Genomic DNA, 14,388 nt, shown 5'->3' on the forward strand with positions numbered 1-14,388 from the left:
CCTCGTGCACCCCCAGCCTCCTCGCTGGTGGGGTGGGGTGAGAAGCAGAAAAGGCCTTGGCTCTGTGTCAGCACTGCTCAGCAGGAACGAAACCATCCCTGGGTTACCAGCACTGTTTTCAGCACAAATCCCAAACACAGCCCCATACCAGCTACTGTGAAGAAAATTAACTCTATCCCAGCCCAAACCAGCACACCAGCTTACAGAAGGCAGCTGATGGATACTTATGGATAGTGGTATGGCAGTTTTGTCACCCCTTTCAATGAATGAAGGAATCGATGTCTACCTGAATCAGATGTAGGTCCTGAAACAAGACTGAGATAGCTTCACATTGTATTCTTTCTATTACCTCAGTGACAATTACGAGGACATACATGAACTACATAAAATAGTTCCCCCAGCATGGCAGATGCTTAACTGGAATTATGATCAATACCCTGCTGGCAGGAGCCTGCCTGCTAAGAAACAGCTTGTCTCCAGTTTTTGGCACGTGACCTGAGATCAGATGCCACCAGAGTGAGATAAATGCACCTGGGACTATTGGCTTTATCTGAGATATGCTATTATATTATATTAATCATATATCATATCATATTATATTTTTAATCCACAAGTGTTATTTATGGTATAGTTGGAGTTAAGTTTTGTAATCACGTGATTCATGAAGTTGCTATCTTCTCCACCCCTAGCACAGACCAAGGAACTGGCTATTATTTTTCCTTATACATGTGAAAGACAGGTTGGTTCAGACATTCTATAATGAGTCATTTTCTGCATATCTCTTTTGCACCCTCTGGGATGGCGCCTGCTTCTGTACTGCACTTCTTTTGTCTGCCTGCAAGCCAAGCTATTCAAGGTACTTGTATGTCAAATGGTATGAGTAACATTAGCAGGCTAAGATAGAGGGATAGTGTTGTGCTATACAATCATCCAAACATCAGACTTTGAACTGCTGGGCACATTAATTCTATTTCATTCCTTACACAATTTTTACAATAAATGGAAACATTTCTTCAGATTTGGAAGCAAAATCTACAACTTTCCTACTACCCATATCTATGAGACAAGCTTTAATATCTGACTGGTTGTGATCCTGGATTTCATTGTTCAAATGAGATATGAATCAGCAGATGGATCATTCACATGTTTCTAACTTTGGGCAGATTAATCCCTAAGTAAATATCTAAGGAGAGTGAAGTACAGAAATGTAGAACAGCTATTATGAATACTGTGCTCCCATTCTCTTCCAAACTTCATTGCTGAGTCAATGAATCCCGCTGTGCCACAACTTGTCATATTCCACATATTTTATTCCCATCAATTTTTGATACTTACCTCAAAGTATTAGCTGACAGAAAATAGTGAATTATATCAAAAAATGGGAAAAAAAAATCAGTGTCATAAAGCGAAATTCCATAAAGAAATATGATTCACAGATAATAGCTTTCAAAAAGCATGGGCAATGTAACAATTCTGATTTTTATGCAGTAGGCTTACACATTAAAATTATTACATGTTAATTAATTTTAACATTTTCATTTAATTTGTTTCCATGGGCATGACAACTGGCTTTTGAAGTGGTTGCTAAAGAGAACTGTACTTGAATATAATAACAGGCACATCCTGAGAATGCATTGCAGTTTAAAACTGGAAATAGTCCATAGTTACAGGGCATTCAGAAAGATTCATTGAAGTGGTCTGCATCACTAATCCCACTGTACTATGTAGAAACCGCATAAAACTACTAAGTGAATGGTAAAGGATTAAATAGAAATTGAAAGGGGAAAATAAACTTCCATGAACTCTGTGTCACTTGCAAATAATTCAAATGTGCTTGTATAGAGATAATGATAATGTAAGGTCTCAATCATGAGCGTGTTACTTCTGTTATCTGCCCATAAATGCAACTCTGTTACTGTTCACTGTAGAGAAGTGTTTTGGTACATCTTGGTTATGACTGATGTTGATTCATGTTCATATTCACTTAAGAAGGAAGGAGATAGTATATATATTATATATATCAAGAGGAGAAGTACCAAATACATAATTTTATCAAAGTTTTCATTTAGAAACGGGTTTTGATGCTGTCACATATTTCTTCATTGCATTTCTGAAAAGTAACAAGACTTTGACGAAAATAAGACTTGAACTCCTCCCTCCCCCCACAAAAAAAAAAAAAAAATTGTTTTCTTCACTAACTGTATGAGAGAGAAATTATAGAGTGTATCAATTACACTGCAGATGATAATTGTTTCCCCAAAGTTGCATCACCAAAGACAGACTGCAAAGGTAGATGAAGAATAGTCAGAAAATAAAAATTAAAGTCAGTTTTAAAATGGAAGCAGAAGGTATGTAAAGCCACTGAGTAAACATACATTGTTAGAGAGAAATATGACAAATAGGATTATAGGAAAAGAATTAGAACAGAAGCTGATAAACAAAATAGATCTGCATTTTTGGTTAAATATAGTATCCAATTTATGACCACAGACTAATTTTCATTTTGAGGCTGCATATACTATATGCAACATCATAGACCTTATCTATATTACTTTAGTACTATTTTCTTTACTTCAGTCTATATATTACTAGAGAGATATTGACAAAGAAGAGAGGATTCACAGATCTGCAATAAAATTTATCAAGAGGAAAGCTATAGCACTCATAATTGCAGTGAAAGAGTTGGAAATATAGTTCAAAAGCCAGAAGGCAAATACAAAGAACTGTGTTATATAACAACTAATAATTGATTTTCAGGATCAGAATCATGAGTTTTGAGCATAATGATGGCAATAGTGTCATACTCAGACTGGACTTGCTGTAATATTTCAATTTCACAAGGGCTTTTCATATTCTCATCATATAGAATTCTTTTTGCATTAAGTGAGAGTTAGAAATCACCAAGATAGAAAGAGATTTGGGTTTTAGACTAACTGTTGAATAAATGAAAAATATTTATTAACTACTACTACTAAGGTACAATAGATCTGCAGACTCATGTTTGTTTGTCAGAAATTATTCCAAAACTGAAATTTAGTTCTGTAAGTATATACCAGTATGGTGAGAACAGGAACTACATGAAACTTTCCGCAGATACAAAATAGAATTGTAAGGAATCTTCTGTGTAGTCTGAAAAATTTCAGACTCATTCATGTTATTTTTTTTACATTTTCTGATTCACAGTCTCAATTCTTACTAGTGCCAAAAGTTCTAGAGTCCTGCTTGAGAGGCTGTTCTCAGCTTTTATGGCTCTACTGCAAAAAGCCAAGTCATGCAGCTTTGAAAAGCTACATATCCTTGTGAGATTTCCACTCCAGAATTAGATTCCGTAGACTCATTTATTTAGTTCAGTTTCAGGGAAGCACTGAACTTGTGTGCACATCCGAGACAATCTAAATCTCTAAAATTGGAAATTTGCTTATCTCAAATTCTTTCTTATAATACACCCTGCTGAACACAGTGGAATAGATTTTTCTGCCATAGTTACATTGTCCAGACACAACTGAGGATTCTTTGCTTATATTTATATGGCTGCAGGAAAACACTACACACAGATGCTCCTGCAATACTGAGCAATAAGTTGTGCTTAAGTTAATAAACCTTTGTTGTTATTGTTGTTGTTGTTGTCATTGTTTTCTATTAGAGTGCACTCTACTTGATAGGTAACTAAAAACAAACTCTACGTTTTAATAGCAATTACAGTGACATGGCATCTTATGATCCTGTAATAGCTCACAGGAAATATGTAGAAGAAATATTTTTGCCTGGATGAGTACTAGTTACCTATATGGAAGAGTATGAAATAATCAAATATTGTCCCATTTAAAGAGAATAAAAGGAAAATAAAGTTTGATAAAATGCATAAACAGAGCCACAAGTCTAGAAGTGTGGTTAAACTTGAAAAAAATTATGAAATTTTTAGGTAGTCTATGGTAGTGCACAGAAATTCTGCACGTCTTCAAATTTTATGACTGCACATTTGGCAAGCGTGCATTTGTTAGATGAAAGATATGTCTTGCTCTACAATCTAAATCCACAGAAACTGTATAAGTTCACTGGGGATTTGGGAGTGTAGTAGGTTGGATTTGGGAAATGCACTGTGGACTTTACCAATAATTTTTTCTCCATTAGAAAACCAAAAAAAATATAGCAAATTGAAAATACGATATGAGAAAAAGGTCCTTTAACATTTCTTTATTTCAGACCAAGCCCAGAAGTAGAAAAAATGCTTATATAAGATTTGATAAAAAGTATGTCCAAAACATGTAATGTGTATTCAGAATATTTTGCTTAGGACATATAGATGTTTTTTAAAAACATAGTCAGAAATAGCTGTGAGACAAAGGAAATAGATTTTGAAAGCATTATGAAAATTATATTTGATTTCCTGTCTTCCTGTGTTTGTTTTTTCTTTTTGTTGTTGTTCTTTACAATTGATAGGTGATTTTGTTAATCTATGAGCAATTTTTCATTCTCTGCAGGTATGTCATTATGTATCTATCTTCATTTTAGCTTGAATTACCAAATAAACCCACAGATCTCCCAGTCGATTATCACTATGATATTTTTTGGAAATCAATAGGCCCTTTCCAAATCTTTCATACCATCATTGTACTTAAATGGAAATGATGGCTGCTTAGTAAGGAGATAACAGGAGATGACACCATTCTAAATAAGACAGGATTCACCATTTCATAATACAATTATTTTTATACCCTACACCAGTAACATTTCAACGTTGATTGGCTAATACTTGAGCTAAGGACAAATTTTCTTGTGGTGTAGATATAGACCTCTAAAACTGTGTCTTTTTGTACTTTTTGCTGTATAGTGACTTTGAGATCAAATACATTCACCTAGTACATTAAAACCAGTTTATTTCTTAGTACAGTGACTTAAACTGTTCTCTGAGGACATATAGGCTTGTTTGCTTCTATGTCCTTGTCAGTACTAAGAGTTCAGCAGGCCAATTTTTTTACTTTTTATTACATTACAATTGTATCATCTTTTCTGTGAGTAATTACAGTTGCAAGAACTAGGCACTATATATAAGTAGTTTATGTTGTTCCTTCTAATGGGCAATATTGTCCCTGTGTCAAAATTGAATTTTATCTGTCATCATACTTCTTGTTCACCTACCTTTATTAGGTTCCTCTGAAATGTTGGGGTTTTTTTCTTTTTTGTTGTTGTTGTTTTTTGTTTTTCCTAGTAATTATCAGTATCAAATTGTCCATAGTTCTGAAGCAGCTCACTCACTAGAATTAGCACCAGCATAACATCACTCCTGATGCCACTGGCATTTTAAGCACCATGTGAGACAGATCTAATCTGGACAGGTTTAGACAACAGAAGGGCTGAATGCTGGCAGTCACTTAATGAATGTGGGATGCCAGCCATTTCCAGATCATAGGGTTGGGTGCGTGCCCAGCCACATCCCAACAGGATGTTTGGATGAGACCTGCATGTACATCATCCTCAGCCCTCCTACCCTGCCTTCTATTGACAAAAAGTGTGGCAAATGGGCTAGAAAGAAGTCATGGTCTTCTCCAAGTCCAGTCCCCGATCTGGCTCTGCCACTGTAACACCTAGGACTTTCAATTGTCCACAATGCCCACATTCATGAAATGTCTTTAGTATTTTGTAAGGGCCAGTGGTTGCAACGTGGCTACTATGAAAGCAGCAGCAAAGTTGCTGTAGGACCGACAATATTTTGGGGAAAAACCTCTCACTGTGAATGAAGTCTAGGTATGCATATCTTCCCAGCATACTTCAAAAAGAGTTTTAGTTCATAATCACATATTTGGTTAAAGTTGTCTCTGTGAAATACATGCATATGGATTGTGCATCTCTGGAGGAAAAATTTCTTTCTTCATATACAGTATAATTGCCTGCATGAAACAGGCAGGTAGAAATATGCACCGCGGAACTAGAAGGCATAACACAAAATACAAGGCTTTAGGAATTGACAAGTTCTAAGACATTTCATATTCCCCAGTCCCAAGTTACTTTGAGGTCCTTGATGTAATTACAGTCCTGGGAGACCTGTCCCACTTGTGGTGTGTCTCCTGCCTGCCTGTCTTATTGCAGCTCTAGTCAAAATCTCCTTTCGGTGCTGTCAAATCAGTACGTCCTCTCACTCTCAGCTCCATGACCTCTGTTGCAGGGGTATTTTGCCGCCTTCTCTTGGCTGGATAGTAAGTTTTCAATACTCCTTTAGGACAGGCAGTGTAGTACTTTAAGTTTGTGTAAATTACTTGAATGAAGGTAAGGTTTGACTCCTTATTTGCCTGAATATTGTATCCCTAAATTAAGCCTTTAGTTCCTAAAAAATCAATACTTTTTCTGTAAATTCTAAGCCCTCAATTATCAAGTACAGCTTTCTACTAGAGTTTACTAACTGTGAATTAGTTAATAAATTTAATATACTTATAGCAATGCAGTTACCTTAGATGCTGATGTTTCTTTTAGGCTCATGAATCAACTGACATTTTAAAAAGCTGGCCATTTCTGTTCATAGGTCTGCATATCTTTTGGGGGGCGGGGGAAAGAGTTAATGCAATGAACTGTTCTTCTACTTAAAAAACCCCGAGTCCTAACAGGACATCTGAACATATGCTTTAGCTATACTTATCTGTGGTTTTTACTTGTTCAAATGTTATTTAGGCCTGTTCTTATATAACACACATAAGACAGAAGATATGTAAACAGTGGTGACCAGAGATATTGGCTAACACAGCCTGTAGTTTATCCTACATTATATGGATTTTTCTGTCAAGTCTGAAAATATCCTAGCCTACTTATTTCCAGTTTCTAGACGTTGTTCCTAATGGATACTGAGCCTATAAACCAGAGGCATCAGAAAGGTAGGAAATCTGACTATACCTGCCATCAGAAAATCCCCTCCCAGATTTTCCAGCACTTTATCAACACGTTTGAAACTGCAATAAATTATGAAACTGGTGATCAGCAATGATTGTATTATATTAATGTATTAGTTTTAAAACCTTACTGAAACACAAGGGATCAGAATACAGCTCATCATAATCCAGACAGCTGTATAGGTTCTCCATTTCCTGCCCTGAAGTGTGAAATTCGGAATGTACTTTGGCTTCAGTACAGCTGATAAAATTGCATATGACAGTGACTGCAGAACATTTCATACAAAGGATGATTAATTGCTTTTCTTCTCTTAATATCAACACGAAATTCTTTCCACGCAGTGTTATTTTGCACAAAGCATGCCATATGATGTTGATGAAGATTCAAATTAGGTAAGACATTGAATTTTGGCTGCTTTTTGACTGCTCTTTAAAAAAAAAAGTGTTTAGAGAGTTAAAAGACTTCAGCTCTTTTAAACAGAATTTTAGTCTGAAGTGTTGGAGATACCTCTTAATATGTGAAATTCAGTGGGAGAACAACTACAGCATTTGAATTTCTAAGTTGTGAAGCTGGTTGCAGTCATTTCATTTAACTGCATCTTTTTATAATTGCTTTCAGAGAAAGGTATATTCTAAGCTGAAAGGTAAGAATTTGGAAAATGAGACAAGTAACAAACAGTGAAGGTAGATGACAGAAAGCTCCAAAATAGGAGTTGGAAAAGCTGCACTCAGTGTCCTGGTCTGTGACAGATTTGCTATTTGACCTTTAGAAGGTCGGTTAATGGATATGTATGTCCATTTTTCATATGTCTTCAGCATAAGTATATATAAAATATGGAAATGCTTTAAGGTATGGTGAGGGGTCCTTTTAAATACTTTCTATAGTTAGCAATAGCAATTACTAAAGAGGCCTTTAAATATTATTGACAAGTGCAGGACAAAAGAGAGTAGACTGCAACTTTTGGTAATTCAAAATACCATTAATACATCTTTTATTTGTCATTGTCATCATTCATCCTCTATGTGGCACATATCATGTTTTCTTTTGAAGTAAGCACTACGAAATTGCTGCAAAGCAATAATTCTAGACTGCTGGGTAATATATTATGTGCTGTGAGTATTAACTGTGGCAAAGTGATGAGAACAGTAAACAATTTTTAGGTACCCCCTGAAGGAACTATTAATCTTTTCCATGACATAACGTAGAATTTCAGCCTGTAGGTTAAAAATAAGAGATGCCTGACCCTGAATTATGAGCTATCAGTTTCAACTCCCCCACCTCTTCAAACCTAATACCATTTTCCTGTGATTTCACTATCTGACATCCCTGAGCCTTTTTTGCCTTGTGCTAGTGTAGATGAGCTCTATGTAACACACCAGCGCTGGAATGCTTTGTCACTGATTGTTAAGGGAGAGAGATAGTGCATATGCACCATCTCAAGAGACCATGCAACTTCTGTTTAATGATAGAATGTCTTTACTGGTACAAATTCCTGAATTATTCCTGATCCCAAATGTTCTGCAAGTTTGGTAACATTTCAGTGCTTATTTGTTTATGGCAGCATCTGTCCCCTTGATAAGCTGAATGCTAAAATAATTTACAGTTTGTGTGACACAATGGTGAACATTAGACTTTTCCTGAGGGTATTTTCTGGCCACCACCAGACATTCAAAGTGTTTAGATGCCACAAGGGTGGAGGAGGAAGATTTAATAGAGTCCTCATTAAGCTTCCTGGATGCCTAAGACACTGCTGGTGCCTGTTTTTTCATGCAAAAGCTTCCTTGGATACATAGAGCTGTGTTCCCTTCATCTAGGGCTTCAAGAATTTCTGATTTTCCTGATATTCTAAATTCTCAGAGCATGTCTAACTTGGGGTAAACACTTATCAATGGTTCCAAGGCTCTCTTCAGCCTGAGTAGATTGGAATACTTTGCGTCCACATCTTGTGAGTGTCTAAATTGCTGAGCTATGAGCTACTCCAGGCAAAGGCACCCACTGCCTGTCCCTCCTGTTGAATCTGGGCCTCCGCACAGCCAGAAAAGTTAAAATTGGCATTAAAGTATGGGAAGCAGGTTAAAATTGAGCTTTAAAACTGAGGAATTCAGGCATGGAGTCTTAGATGTGCGACCATGGAATGGATGCCCTATTTCAAGCAGGAGGCAGAGCTCCCGCCGTACCTTCTTTTCCTTTTCCTCCTTGTGATTTAGACTTTCTGCGCTCAGCACGTTGACCCTTGGGAATCACAGTCCAGGAACACAGCTCTCTTCTGACCTTTAGGAGACACTTTAGATGAGTGAATTAGTACTGTGAATTCTACTGGAAGAGCCCTATGCATTTAAGTAATATTTATGAATGCCTGCATATACATTAAAAAATAATCCTTTGGTTTTGGAGTTGCTAAGTGAAATTATTTGTCCCATTTTTGTTATTACTTTATTATGAATAACATTTTGTGAATAAGCACTGAGATATCCAGAATTTGGTCTTTTATTAGTTTTCGGTTACACAGCAGCAAAAGAAAGGACCATTGCTAGATGCTCAACTGAGCAGTCTGTCTATGGGAATATTCACATCATAGGATAATATTGCACATCATCTAAATGGTGAGGTTTAAGACTTTTTGACTCTGCCTAGTACTAATCCTCTTGGGGAAAACAGCCGTTGACTTTAGCCAATATTTTATCAGGGGACTGTGCTGAGCTAGCAGATCACACATTTAATGGTGGGAATTTGGAAATACAGCATGTGTAGGGAGCAAACCCAGCCTTCGCAGAGGAGACTGTTTTGTTTCAGGAAAACAGGAAGGTTGTATCCCCATTCTTCTAATTCCTCAGCGGGTGATACTTTTCACCCTTCTTCCCTTTCACTTCAGCGCAGAACAGCATGATGTTCATGACACAAAGGGCTATGAGTTTATCCGAAACACATACTGTGTACATGAATAAATGCTGGGCATAAAACCTGGGGCGCGTGCTGTTTAACCATGCAGCACACCTGCTAAACTTGTTGCGGTTGTTTGGATGAGGAACTTCAGCAGTGCGAATGGCTTTGTTGTAGCTGTTAAAGTATTCGTAGCCACTTCAACAAGGAGTGTCAGATATAAACAGGCTTTGAAGGCTTGTTGCAGAACTTTTCTCACCAGTAATCATAAGGTGAAAGGGTTGTTGTCTTGCTATTTTCTATCATGCAAAATGCTTGTATGATGACTTTTTCTTTTGGTAAGGCAGTTCTATATGTGATGACAAAACTTAATGTGACTAATGTGACGTTAGGGACATAGAACAAAATGTTTGACAGCGTACTGGATTTTACTTTTTTATTAGCTGTTTGTTAGGGGAAAAGGGAACATCCAAGCACAAAGATTACAAAAGTGTCTCCCAAACACATCCTTACACATTGTTGCCCAAAGCTACATCTGCCTTGCAAAGCAGAAGTCATTTGTATGAGCAAGTTCCTGTGTGTTTTTTGAAGTGTTTGGGGTTTTAACTCTTAAAATGCCTTTCCTCTTGCATTGGTGTCCTTGCAGTCTCATATTTCTGAAAGTGAAAGTTTGAGTATAGGTCTTGAAATTAAAACCAGCTAAAATGAGAGGAGCCTTAATTTATAAATGTTTGTTTAACTGTACTGTCCTTGTCAGAATAGGGTGTTGGCATTTATCTAGTATGCCTTTGCTTCAAGTAGTTGGTGACCCACCTGGCAGCTAAAGAAAAATAGTAAAGAAAAAATGTGTTAAGTCAGACATCACAATGAGGGTTTGAAATTGAATTGCAGACATATACTACAATGGTATTTTTCATTCCATGAGATTGCTGGCTTCCAATGTTATGGAGGAATGCCTGATTAAAGGGAAGGCTGCAAGTTAATTCCCAACATGCTCCTTGGCAGCTTTTTCATTTCACTTATAGGTAGGAGCAGGTGGTGTCGTTTAGAATTAAATACTTCATGTCTAGGTTGGCAGGGAAACAACATTTGGTGATGAAATGTCCCTGAAATGAATCTCATTAATTGTTCACCAATTTGTGGTAATTTTATTTATATTTGCATACTGTAATGCAAGTACAATGGAACATCGTATATTTAAATTGCACTTAACACTAAGTTTAACTAAAAGCAGTAAAGGACCAGAATCGTTTCAGAACAAAAGATCTGACAGCAATACTGTGTCCTTTTTTACTGAAATAAGAAAGCAATATCTTCTGTTTCTTTAAGTTGAGATTTAAAGGAGAGATCTTCGCAGCTTGCTAGTTTGTAGTATTATTTTACAACCAATTTGCATTTGTTGTACTGTTAACCTATGTGAAATGTGAAAATGTATATTTCTTACTCATATACTATGTTGCTGTTTTTGATAATATTGCATAAATGGTAATTATGCCACATTTATATGCTAAAAGTTGAATTCAGTCTTGCACTGTGGGTATCTGATGGCTACTGGACAGTGTTGTGGCAAAACACCACCTTTTTTAGAAAAATTATCTTTCAAACAATGAATCACACTTTTATTCCAAATATACTCAACAGAGTCTCACCTGGGCCTTACTGGTGGAGCTCCACATTGCAGTTGTATTGGAGGAGCCCCAGGAAGGACACGGAATGCTCTCTGGTTTGCACCCCCGTCAGCTCCACCCGTTAGTACTGAAGGGAAAAAGACCAATATTAGATCTCTGTCACCTGTGGGTCTAATAAACTTGAGGAATGCATGGATTCCATTGCCTACAAAATGAAGGGCCCAGGATTGGAAAGAACTCCGATACTGACTCTGAGATGGCACCCAGCATCCAAAAAAAGGAAGAAATTTTAGTTCCAGGTTGGACTCCTACTTGTTATTGTGCTCTCTATAGATTTGCTTGAAATAATATTGACTTATTAGAGACCTGTTTAAGAAAAGAAATAGCATCAACAAGAAGTAGAAGGTAGTTTGGCTCAAAAGCCATAGTGAGAGTCAAGTTATCTGCTCTCCTCTGTTTATCCTGTTCTAGACATTCAGGTAGTGCTGCAACATTTCCATCTGGAGTAGTTTAGATCACGCCTACCACTTCAACCGGTTCCCTTTGACATTTCCTGTAACTAGATTTTTTTCCTCTCTTGCTGTTTCAGCCTGATTTACCTCATACAGCTTCATTATGTTACTCAGAGAAAATTTCTGTGTTCTGTAAAAGCAATTTGTTTAAAGAGCACCTTAGTACTCTTATTTCCTAAACAAATATGTTGCATAATGAGACTTAAATTAGTCTGAGCAGCTCAGAGACTCTGGACAGGACAACTGCAACTTGGAAGAGTTTCTTTCTTACATTTTCTTTTATAGAGTAATTAGCTAAGTATTAAACTGCTCAGGAAATATGTATCAGACACTTTTTCATCTCCGGCTACCTGTTAGTTGAAAAACATTTAATGTTACTTTCTTTCTGCTGCTTTAAATTTCATGTTACAAAGACTTCTACAAGAAAATAAAGCTGACCTTAATATAGTAGCACTTTAATGCCATTGCATGATTTTAATACTGACAGACACGATGATTATAATAATTACTGTTATCATAATGACTTTCCTGTTATTATTATTGTGATCCATTTTTTCGTTATCAGCCAATATTAAGATCTAATTTAACTTACAAGATACATATCAGGCAATTAATGTTGAACTAAAAACAGCCCTACAGTTTCATTATAACTCATCAGCTTTATAGCTAAATACACTAAACAACCTAACAAAGTTTAAGAAAAATTGATTACATGCTTTCTTTGTTGAACAGTTGTTTTCAGAAGTTATATTGACACATAATAGTAGTAATGTATAAATTTTGACAAGTAAAGTTTATATATGCATATAGGACATTAGATCTTACAGTTTTACACAAACTTTAGACTGCATTCCAGGAAGTAACTGAGTTTTGGTATTTCTGTTTTTGAAAACCCAGCTGAAGAATATAAAGGAATTGTAGCTCAATGGCTGGATGTTTAGTGTTTACCTGAATGCAGTTCCCTTTAGGGTACATTGTTGAGCAGTTCAGAACTGAAGCACCTAAAATCATGGAGATGTTTATGAATGTAGGCTGACTCCTACTGTCTTTTCACTGATACTCAAGCTATATACTTTGAAAACTATTTGACACATTTCTCTTCGAGTAAGAAACCTGTGAAATAATTTGATTCAAAGTCATCTATGATCTCTTTTTGAAACATTTTCAGATCAAACCCTATCATTGTCATAAAGAATTTTCCATTATCATACCCCATTTTTTCCCTTATATATGCCATCCTTTTTGCACTACATCCAAAAAAGAGTATGATGCCAAAGCTTTCCAGAATTTTGCTCAGAGCTACCTCCTTCATTCTCTTAACTCCGAGTGAGAAAAAGTCAAGGGATGGCAGAGAGATTACTGCTGTCGACGGAAAGTAAGCTGACAGAAAGATAGAATATTGGCTCACACAGTTTGGCCTGAATGGAAGCATGAAGTAAGCACCATTAAGAACTGGAACAGTCTGTGGTGACATACTGTGAGCAGAAGGGGAGGGACAGCTAGACTAGAATAAAGAGCATCATAAAAAATATAAAAGAAAAATAATTGAAAAGCTAAATAACCACATTCAGTAGCTATGAAAAGTAGCTAAGAAAAAATGTCAAAGGTGTATAAAAGAAAAGGTACTGAATCTCTCTCTCATATTTTTTCCAGCTTCACTAAGAATTTTGTTGATTTCTTTGATCTTCCTCTGTTATGTTTATTTAAGACACAAAGAAGCAGAGGTCAGATGAAAGCAAGGTAGAACATAGAAACGGTACAATTTTAGGAAAAAGAATGCCAGGAGGAGAAAAAAAGGCAAAGAATGAAAAAGATGGAAGAACTGAAAGCAGCATTTGAATTAAAGGTAAAAGAATTATTATTATAGAAACTGGATTATAAGTGCATGTTGACCAGTTTTTACCTACCCCAGAGAGAGGTGTTTACTGGCAGCATTCAGCTTTGCCTCCAGAGTTCATTGTTGTGAGATTGCAATTGCACAGCTATGAACTTCCTGTTATTACTTGTCGTTAATGTGAAAATGAGCCTCCAAGGATACTGATTACACACACCTCTCTGCCCGTATACAAGGTTCAATGAAGTTCTGAGTAGTATACGGAGTGTTGTTACTCCCCCTTGCTCCCATGATTTGTGTAACATATACCACAGTGTAGCTCTTGAAGCTGCTGCTGTAAGTCTTCTCCCTTTTACTTTATTTTAATCATATGTTATTAAGAAACAAATTAGTCTTACATACAGACAAATCAGTTTTGAACCCTGATTTCCAATATAGCAAATCAACCTGCTCTACCAACTACATTTTTCAATTTTCCTTTAAGAAGGACAGAGTTTTCATTAAATAAATATGTGTAAGTAGGATGTTTGCCAGAAGTTCCCTTTGAAAGAGCAGCATTACATATAAACTACCTTTAATGTACATACTCTCACTGAATTTGTTTTGCACTTCTTTTCATTATTTTCAAACATGTCTCAAAGGTAAAAATCAATAT

General features: G+C 36.3%; 1 protein-coding gene and 1 long non-coding RNA gene across 3 annotated transcripts in view; one reads left to right on the forward strand and one right to left on the reverse strand.

Moving 5' to 3' along the window:
• The window catches only part of IMMP2L (inner mitochondrial membrane peptidase subunit 2), a 481,785-nt gene that overhangs the window by 421,295 nt on the left and 46,102 nt on the right, over positions 1–14,388 (forward strand). The gene's annotated exons all lie outside the window — the stretch shown is intronic.
• Positions 10,223–13,844, reverse strand: LOC129201459 (uncharacterized). Its single transcript, XR_008575418.1, has 3 exons — positions 13,807–13,844; positions 11,409–11,514; positions 10,223–10,579 (listed from the first exon to the last, which is right to left on the reverse strand). It is a non-coding gene; the product is annotated as an uncharacterized LOC129201459 (long non-coding RNA).

Source organism: Grus americana, chromosome 1, assembly GCF_028858705.1.
Source record: "Grus americana isolate bGruAme1 chromosome 1, bGruAme1.mat, whole genome shotgun sequence".
Classification (NCBI taxonomy): domain Eukaryota; kingdom Metazoa; phylum Chordata; class Aves; order Gruiformes; family Gruidae; genus Grus; species Grus americana.